This window comes from Cinclus cinclus, chromosome 1, assembly GCF_963662255.1.
Source record: "Cinclus cinclus chromosome 1, bCinCin1.1, whole genome shotgun sequence".
NCBI classification, from domain to species: domain Eukaryota; kingdom Metazoa; phylum Chordata; class Aves; order Passeriformes; family Cinclidae; genus Cinclus; species Cinclus cinclus.
In genome coordinates this window covers 125,086,229-125,096,355 of record NC_085046.1, presented here as the reverse complement: position 1 = coordinate 125,096,355, position 10,127 = coordinate 125,086,229, and positions in this window count along the sequence as shown.

The window sequence follows — 10,127 nt, the reverse complement described above, 5'->3', positions numbered from 1 at the left end:
CTGCTATCAGTGGCTGCAGTAATCTGCTCTTCTGGATAAATAATTGGAATTTTCAAGCATCCTGCATGTGTTCCCAAAACCAGGTGACTGTGCAACAACATAGGAGTCTCAGGATGTACTGAAAGTCTGTGATAAAACACACCAATCAATACAACTAGGAAGTGGGAGTGAACTTTTTTTTCTCCCAAGGCCTCTCTTACAGTGTCAGCATCCTGAGTTAGAATTGGAGGAGCAGCTTTAGCAGTTTTTTTCTCCCAGAATTTGGTATCCTTTCAGTCCCTTAAGTGTCCATTGCAGGTGCATCACATTGCTGTAAAGCAGATGGAAGTCTGCTGCTAAGGGAGCTGACACTTCTGTCATACACTTCTGGTGTATTCCAGAATTTTCCTACACTTCTGGTAAAAAAGCTGAATGCACTAGTTTTGCATCATCCGCTCCCTGTGTCTGCATACAGGGTATTTTGGAGAAGACAGTGGAATAGGAAACTTTGGTGTGGCTCTGATCACCCTATACATGCTTGTAGATCAGCCCTAAGGCATCTTCCCTGAGTGTGCTTGACACTGGAGATCTCCCTTTACAGTGGCTCAGCCTGCAGACTGCACCTGCTTTTCTGTAGAAACACCTGCAAAGGCTGTTCCTAGCCCTTGTTCTAATCTCAGCCACTGTCACCCTTGAAGATGTGATGCTATCCTGTAAAAGGGGCCAGACTTGCCTTTGTGTTGCTGGTAACTGATGCCTCCAACAGGAATTATTATTTTAGGGAGTGGAGGAAGTGGAGAAAGGACCCTCTCCAAGACACTAGGTGAGATGGCTGGTCTGTTAATTCTACAGTTTTAGTCTCTCCGCTTGACAAGAGACAAAGAGGGGATTCATTCTTTCAGTGTGTTTAGCAATAGCAATTCCCCCTCCTTAATTATATCACTGGCCATCAATGTGTGCTGGCATGGGCTTTCACATCATCTCACAGCTATCTGAGGTAGTGCAGCTAGTGTAAAGCTTAAACTCATAAAAATTATATTGAGGGCCTGTCATAACCCAGAAATCTGCTTCTGTTGTGATGTTCATGATAAATTCTTGTCATCTGAACAAAGACACCAATCTGCATTTCAGGGAACTATTATGCTTCATAACTGTCTTAATTCTGGCATCTAGCCCAGTAGTTAGTCTTAGAAGTGTTGGTTTGCCTGTGGCTTGATTGGGGGCTTCTGCTTGAGTTAGTCCAGACTCAACTTCCACTCCCACTAATATATATTTTTTGCCTTCAGATTTGTTAAAATGAATAGTATAATGAATTTTCTATATTTCCCAAAACCATCTCCTGTTCTTCAGGGTTAAGAGGTGGATCATGCAAGGGGTGGTGATCCAGGCACAAGTGGCACTGACTACACAGTAAAGTGGTTGTGGTACAGAGTTCTCAGCTCACTGGCCAACCCCTGCTGTGGGCTTCCCTGAACAAATCTTTTGTTCTGGACTGCCTTGTTTAATATGGAATCACTCCAGTAGTGTCTTCCACTTATCTCCCAGCTCTGTTGACAAAGGGAGGCTATCCTTTCTGTCCTTGTCGGGGGTAATTGACACTGCAAGACAAGAGAGTCAACTTGATTATTGAGGAGTTGACAGGGTTATCTCCATTTTGATATGCAGTAACCCACCTCATATATTTGGTCTTTTTTCAAGCAGTCTGAAATATTTTCTCTCACTTATTTTTGCCATGTTAGAAGTCAATTCCCTTCCCATTCATTTTGCTCCCAGAGAGGGAGTCATTCTGTGCATCCCTTAAACACTGCATATAAGTCAATATAGACATAGTGGGGGTCAATGTTTTCAGCTTCATTCTTTATAGAACTGCACACTGCTATAGATTTGCCTGCCTGGGTAGTGCCTTCCCACTGTGGTTATCCTATCCCTGGAGTCAACATGCAGAGTGACTGCTTGATATTCCCATATCTTGCCTTCTCTTTTGGAGGAGCCATCACTGAACCATTTCATCTCGGAGATAAATAGGGGAGTCGTTTCTATGGGGTAACTCATACTGAGCCCATCAGAGTCAGTTTGTTACTCCCTGTATTGGAAGGTCTTTTGGTGGGCTTTTTTTAACATCATGGTCATAACAGTGGAGTTCTATGTGTACATACCACTTTCTGACAGTTTTACATTAGGCCACTCTGGAGTGGGTGGAGTACCTGCTGTTACTGCTTTTAACACCTGAAGAGGGGCTTCTTAACACAATGGGTTGGCATTTAATTATTTTGTCTGCCTCCTGTAAAGCTATGCTTACTACAGAAAGCCCCAAGGTGAATATAATTTTCCTCCATCTTTGAAGCTTTTGGAATAGAATTCAATAGGATGTCTAGGCCTTTTGGGCCCTTATTGCTACATACGAGTTGATAACCCATGGATGCCAAAACACCATTCAGTATGCAAGGGGTCTGTGGGATGTTGGGGCCCTAGAGCTTGGTATGTCCCAGCTTCAAATACAGGCAGTTTCAAAGCCTCCTCATGGACTTGTATCCAATCTCAAACAGCCCTTTTCTTTGTCAGATCATATAGGGAATAATTCCACAAATTTTGGAAAAATCAGGAATGTATTTTCTCCAAAACAGTAGTTGTATGGCATGCTGTAATTCCTTCTTATTTCCTAGCATCCCGGTCTGATATGGTTAATGTCTCAGGGGGAATGCCTGTTGTCTGGCATTTACACCAGATGCCTAAGAATTTTACTTCACAGGAGGGGAGATGAACCTTCTCTGTCAGGATATGTGGTCCTATATTCTCCAAATGAGCAATTATCATTGTCTCAGTCTGGTCCACTGCCTTCACCTCTGGGCAAGAAATTAGCACATCATCAATGTATTGGTAAATCTTGACTTGTTCTTCTGGGACATTTTGGGCCAGTTCTTGAGCTGGAGCATAAAGGGTAAGGGTGATTGAATGCCAATATCCCTGGGGAAATTGAGTAAAGTTATACTGCTGTCCTCCCCATGTTGATGCAAACCGTTCCTTGACTGATTCTTGCAGGAGGGCTATTAAAAAAATACATATTACATGTTGATTGTTGCCAAAAACAGGGTGATCTTATTCCTGGATAGCCAAAATCAACCATATTAGGAGCTGCAGTAATTCAAGGGCCTGTGCTTGCATTCAGATGCTGGTAGCCTGTGGTCAGCTGCCACTTTCTGTTAAGTTTACACACACTGGCAAAAGAGGAGTCTGACTTGGGCTAATTAGTCCCTGGTCCCCATAGTCACTAATGAAAGGGTTAATCCTTTCCTTTGCTCCCGAGGGTAAGATACAAAGGTTTCACATTTGTTATCTTAGAGGGAGGCAGGAATGGCACTGCTTGTAGTAGTGGGACTGCAGCAGGGGCAAGTCTGAACACCCATCTCTTTCCCCTCTAACCAGACCATGCCTTCCCCTTTAGTAAATCCAATCCAAACACAGTCATAGGTATATCCCCTGATAAGAATTTCTGTGGGGGCATTTTCTCCTGGAAGCTCCTGGGAGCCAGCACTCTGCCTTGAATTCCCAAATTTGCCGTGAATTTTCAAAAACATCAATCACTTGAATTTTTTTAGGGCTAGGTTTAATGCCACATCTTGTGGTTTCCTTATTGTGGAGAGCAAACACCAGTCCACATCAGTGTCACTGAACTCCTACACTTTATTCTTCAATCATGTTAACTCTGTGAACTATCCCACTGTTTAGTCTCAGAAGTGTTGGCTAACAAGATAACAACTTTTACAAGTAACTTTAATAAGCTCCCAACTCCCACAGCAAACTTCAGGTGTGGAGTAAGTGGTAGAATATGATTGCTGTATTTGCCAGGATAAAACAGGAGAGGAGAAAAATGAGAGAGGAAGAGAGAAAGGTAAGAGGAAAAAGAACCAGCTGTTAGATCCCGCATTGAGCCTTCTGCTGGGGGTAGTGTGGATCTGGGGTCGACAAGGAGAGAGAAAAAGTGAACAAGGGGAATGGATCCATTTCGCTTTCCTGTTTATCTGGTGCATGCCATTTATGTAAAATAGATTTTCCATGCCATTCGCCCCATACTGTCAGTCCTTTTGAGTCCTCCAGGAGATGATTCGGGGGGCTTGATGCAGGCCCACAGGGCACAGGTCTCAAGGCAAAGGAAGCTGGCTCAGAACAGCAGTGCCCACCTTAGCAGGACTCTCTCTTCCAGTCACCCCTTCCTGTCCCAACAGTAGGAGTGTCTGAGACAAAACATGTTCAAGTGCTTATGCCTGGTCTTCCACTGGGCCATTTCAGCCCCTATTACCTGAGAAATGGTAGAATTCGTTGTAGAGGTGCATCAGTTTTCAATAGCTTTCCTCCATTTTGCAGAAATATAAAAGCATAACAGGTCAGTATAGTTTTTATTTTGCCAGTGCCATTTACTTTGTGCTGTTAAGTATTTACTTTTATCTAAAAGAAGTCAGTGAATTCAAGGTTACAGACAAATTGCTTCATATATCTTCATTTTTGTGTAAATAATTTTTTGTCTTGTTTCTATCTGCACTGGTTTTGTATTTCCTATGTATATCTGGCAAGTGAAATGTGTGGTAGACAACTAATTTTTAGCAAAGGTTGTGGTGCTTAATAAATATATTTAGTAAATGAATTTTGAATTTTCTACTGCTTCTGTTGACACCACAAACCTAATTTTAAAGGTTATTATAATCAAGTTAGGTAATGAAATATACTGTGGTCAGTCAAAAGCCTTAATATGATTTTTTCCCCTCTCTTTCTGAAGAGCAAATTTTAGAACAAGGTTTGTTAAAACTTTGGAAATTATTGTGGAAAAAAGAAACCAAGAAAGGAGGAGAAACAATTCAAATAATAAGAAAGCAAAGGTTATTTATTGCATTGTTGGCAATGAGTTATGGTTCTAACAGTGAAATGCTGCTCAATGCTTACAGGCACATGGCCTTTACTGTAATTATTTGTCGTGGAAAATATTTAACTGTCCTAGTCAATAAAATACATTGTATTGTATTGTGTACTAGCACAATAATATTTTTTTCCTAACATGATATGGAGAATTTTATACTTAAAAACCATTTTTCATTGCATATTAAATGTGTCTCACAAACTTAAATGAAACTATTTTCAATCATATACTTTGCACTATTTTCTGCAAAATTTTATTTCTTCATACCAGTATTTTGAGCAGTTGTTTTACACTAATATAACCAGAAGTAAGATTGTTTGCATCTGCACTTGAATTTATGCTAGAAATTATTTTCTAGTAATTTATTTACTGCATTGGGAATTAGAATAAAAGCAGTAAGGATGAGACAGAAAAATAAATTTTATACTGTGAGTAAGACCCAAAAAAAAAAAAAAAAAGAAGAAAACCAATTGCAAAGTGTGATTACTGGAAATAAACCTGATATATTACTCTCTTTTCCATAGTTCTGAAAGGAAAGTTCTTTTTAAATCATGAGTTCGTGAACCTTATTAAATGCCATATAAACTCTTGGGAAAGAGTTGATGGAAAAATATTCAAATATTTAAAAATTTGAGACCTACTTACTCCTGTTTCATCTTTCTCTGAAGGTTTTCAGTGTCTCCTGTGCTTGTAGCACACTGAATCATCCAGTGAAGGGGATCAGAATCCTTGATCTGCCTGGCTGCTTGCAGGAATCACATTGTATGAGCTGTCCTCATCATTCCCAGTGGTTAAGCGCTAAAGACACTTTCTTTTAAGGAGATGCAAAGAAACAAATTAAGTTAGATGAATATTTTTAAAATATGTAAAATCTTATGGATGAATCATTGTCAATTCCAACAATTTTTACTGCAACTATGCAAACTCTATGTCCATAGATGATCTTTTATTAAAATCTTTTTAAAGTTAAAAATGGAATGTATCTTTTTAAAACCACTATCAAAACTACAGTCATCTAATTAAGCTGAATAATCATTAAGGTAGTCAGATAGATCTTCTACGACCTTGACTCAAGAAACAGATCAGCAGGTATCATATATCAGAGTAAAAATGAAGTAATTCATTCACAGACTCACAGCCCCGTTGGCTGGAAGAGCCTCAGGCAATCATCGAGTCCCATCTGCTGTTCAGAGTGGGACCATCACCAATGCTACACCAAGTCAGCTGTGTTGACGTCTAGGCATAAATCTCAAAAGTTTCCAAGTATGCAGATTTCACAGGATTTTTTTAGAAAGATGCACTATATCCCCAGTGAAATTTTTTTTCCGATGTCCAACCTCAGTCCCACTTGCTAGTGTTTAGCCCCTTATTGTATCATTTGCCAGTGATGAGGATCTGTGGGCTTTGTCACCTTTGCAACCACCCTTCAAGCAACTGCTGGCTGCTCTTGCAGTCTCTCCTCTTCACCCAGCTCCTGCAGACCCTTCTCATGGTGCTCTTGGCCCCTAAGCGGCTCTCCCCTGCCTCATTGCTTTCTTGGCACTTTTAAGCTGAGGAGTCCCAAAGTAGACCCAAACTAGAGTACAGAAACTTTCCTGGGTGCATTGGCCACAGACCGTAGTCCAGAATGTAGTTTGTTTTACATATGAGAAGAATAATTGTACTGGTTTGAAAAGGAAAATGAGTGAGACTTCAAGTCAGTAATACAATTTTTAATAGGGAAGAGAAAAAGGAAAAACAAAATACATGCAATAATAAAAAAATAAAACCACTGACAGAGTCAGAATACAACCTGATACCCTGTCAGTCAGGGTGCTGGTGCAGTTTTCCTCCAAAGGGTCCAGAGATGATGTGGAAAAAAAGCCTGGTTCTTCCTCTGGAATCCAGTGGAAAAACGCTGCCTTTGGCATTTTAAACCACAGTTTTTATCTAGGTAGGGAAGGCTTGGCTCGTCCTCCAGGCTGGAGCATCTCCCAATGGGATGATGTAATCTTATCAGTTATACAGTAGGACTCAATGGCCCATTAACAGAAGATACTTCCCTCAGAGATAAGGATGATCACCCTTATCAGTGATGGCTCATTAACAGAAGATACTTCCCACAGAGATAAGGATGATCACCCTTCTCAGATGGTAATAGAATATGTATGTTGTATTGTAAACCAGGACAATAATAAAATGTGAAATAAAGTTATCTTTATTTTAAAATATTGTGAAATGATGGGATATGGACAGGCTTCAGAAAGTGACCTTGGGGTTAAAGCAACTCCTGTTGATGAAACTACCATCTCTGAGACCAGTAGTAGTAATGTAGTGAAAAAAATGCCATGCCAGAGGGATGATCAGAAAAGGAGCAGGGAACAGAGCACAGCACAATGCATACCTTTTTGCAAACTAGTTTGTACAGTTTCAGTCCTGTTTCAGAAGGACTTAGTAAAAACAGAAAAGATAAAAAAGTTGCAAAGGTAAACAAAGACTGTCTCTTTACTAGTCATAGATAGAATAAATCAGAATTCATCAGTCTGATGATCAATCAACTGAGTAAAGGCAAAGAGGTTTCTAAAATTGTGAATGGCATGGATGAAAGAGGATTTTTCCAGAGACAATTACTAGTAGATATCACATTAAAAATTGGCAGCAAAAGCAAAAATGAAAATATTTTTAAGAAAAGGAGTAGTTAATCTGGACTTGTTTTCTTACCACTGGATGTTTTGAAAGCTGGAATTTTACCATGAAACAAGACCAAAACCCGGACAAATAAAGAAAAATCCATTGTGGCTTATTAGAAGTCATATATCTAGCTTGGTAAGTGCTAGTGCTACAGATTTCTAGAGGTTGAGAAAGTACCCTGAAAACATATTCACCCCATGCTTGCTGTGCTATCTATCTTTTTATTAAGCATTTTCCACTGGCCAGTGTTGAAGGCAGGACATGGGTGCTAGAAAATTCCTTGGTAATCCCATGCAGCTGCTTGATATGTCGGCTGTTGGATCCCAGAATCCTTCGGTTTTCGTGTGCTTTCTGTGCTGTCAGGCACTGACCCCCTGGAGAACACTGCTTTTGTCCTGAGCCCTTGGAGAAGGCTTCTAAATTTGATTGATGAAGTTAAAATTGTGGGTGTGTAGTTAATTAGAAGTGTGTACTTTCACATGGTAAAGGGTTTTAAATTTGAGGGGTTTATATAGTATAGTAATAGGTATTGGACAAGATGGAGGATTTTGGGTGTTGTCTTTTGAGGTGTTCCTTCTTCTTCATGGGTTTCAGGTAGTAGTTTCTGGTTGATCAATCAGTGTCAGTATGCTGTTCTGTTGTTCTGAAAATAGTATTTCTAATATTATTTTTTTTCTCCTGAATTAAAAAAAAAAGACCATGATACATAGATTTCTAAATCCTCCACAGAAAGAACACTTCTGTCCTGTTAATGCCAGTCCACTTCCTAAATCCAGTAGTGTGAATGTGAGTTGACTTTATCATGAAGTCCAGTGGGAATATGGTAAAGAAACAGGCAATTTGGAAAGTGAATTCACTACCCTGTCAAACATTTGTCATATCTTAATCCTCTTGACAGCTCTCCTGCAAGAAAGTAAATAATATAGAAGCTCTTTAGCCTTTTTGTTATTTTATGTGCATTGTTTCCAATTAGCAGGAGTTTCACCTTCCATGTATAGATGTCTTGCTTATGAGCTTTATCAGGTTAGAGGTAAGGCTTCAAGGCTGGTGACAGCTTTTTCTAGGGCTGGAAAAATTTTTTTGGGGTCAGTGTTTCTATTATTGAAAATGAAAGTGTTCTTCCTAAGGTTTGTACATACTTCAGTTTTTCACATCCGCTACAGTCCTCTTCATAATTATAAGAGTGGTTTCTTTTGTGATATCAATACAACAGTGAGATATTTTTCCTCTTGCTTTTCAGTGAAACCTAAATAAAAGTTGCAGAGCCAATTTCAAAAAGCCACTTGAAGACATTTTGTAAACACTGTGCTTTAAATTAACTTCAGCATATGAAGCCATACACTTAGAGCATACTAAACAAAAGCTGAATCAATATCTAGAGAGTCCCACTGCTTTTTCCTCTCTGCTGCCAGGATCAAAAGCCATTGAAGCTCTTGAGGAACTTTCTATTTGATGTCAAAGGGCTTTGTCTCCAAACTAATTGTGGGAAGTGGTTAATCTCTGTAGCAGCTCTGATACAGACTTTTAGCCAATTTTACAGTTTCAGTTAGTGTGTGGCAGTGTTCAAGGCTCTTGTACTACCATGGGCACAGCTGTCTTGCAGACAGTTTAACCTTTTTTCTGTTGCAAGCATCTTAATTTCATGTACTTGGCTTCCAGTGCATGCAGGAACTACCATGAGCTTGTGCCTTCCCTGGCTGGCCAGACCCATCCAAATGTAGCAATCGATATGCCTGGGAAAACCTGTGCTGAACATCATGGCTGAGATCCTGGGCTGCTGGGTCATGGGGTAAAATCCAGGTTGCCACAACTCTGGTTCTGGCATGGAGCACCACATCACAGCTGACAGTGCCACTGCATGGGGGTGTCTGTCCAGAGAGAGTGGTGTGGCCCTGCTTTTGCTCCTGTCCTACCCTGGCAGGCTGTAGTTACAGCTATCTCTTAGGTCATCAAGGGTTGTTTCTGCAGATGGGTCAGTTGTCCTTGTATGGCTTTTGCTCTCCCATCCCCAAGCAGTCCAGGTTATTCCCTCCTTACTCATCATGCCAGCACCTGTGCCTGCCCAGTGCTGCTACCATGCAACAGAGGCCTTGGAACAGGAATAGAATTAAAAAAAAAAAAAATAAAAGGCGTATACATAACTACTTCAGGAATAGATATTGTGTTTTAAAAGTGTAATCCCAGGCTTTTTTAACTATCACTTAAAAGGAAAAAGAAAAAAAAAAGCTGAACCTATCATATAGAAGGTCTGTAGTGTATTAATAGTACTATATATTATTACCATAGTATATATTGCTGTTGGTGCTTAAATATTGTTCATGTCTGCACATTCAACATCACTTTTTAAAGCTTTCCTTTAATACTTTGGATTGGAAGGAAGAAAGAAAATAAATCCCAGCTTTTTACATTTCTCTGGCAAAGGCTATAAATCACTTTTTCTTTGGGGACAAATATGTAATCTCCTATGTAATCTCTGACCTTAATAAGGAGACAGAACAACCAAAAGCAATTCCTCCTGTTATAAAACTGTGCATACATAAACGTTTTAGGGAACCTGGTGACTCTTGAT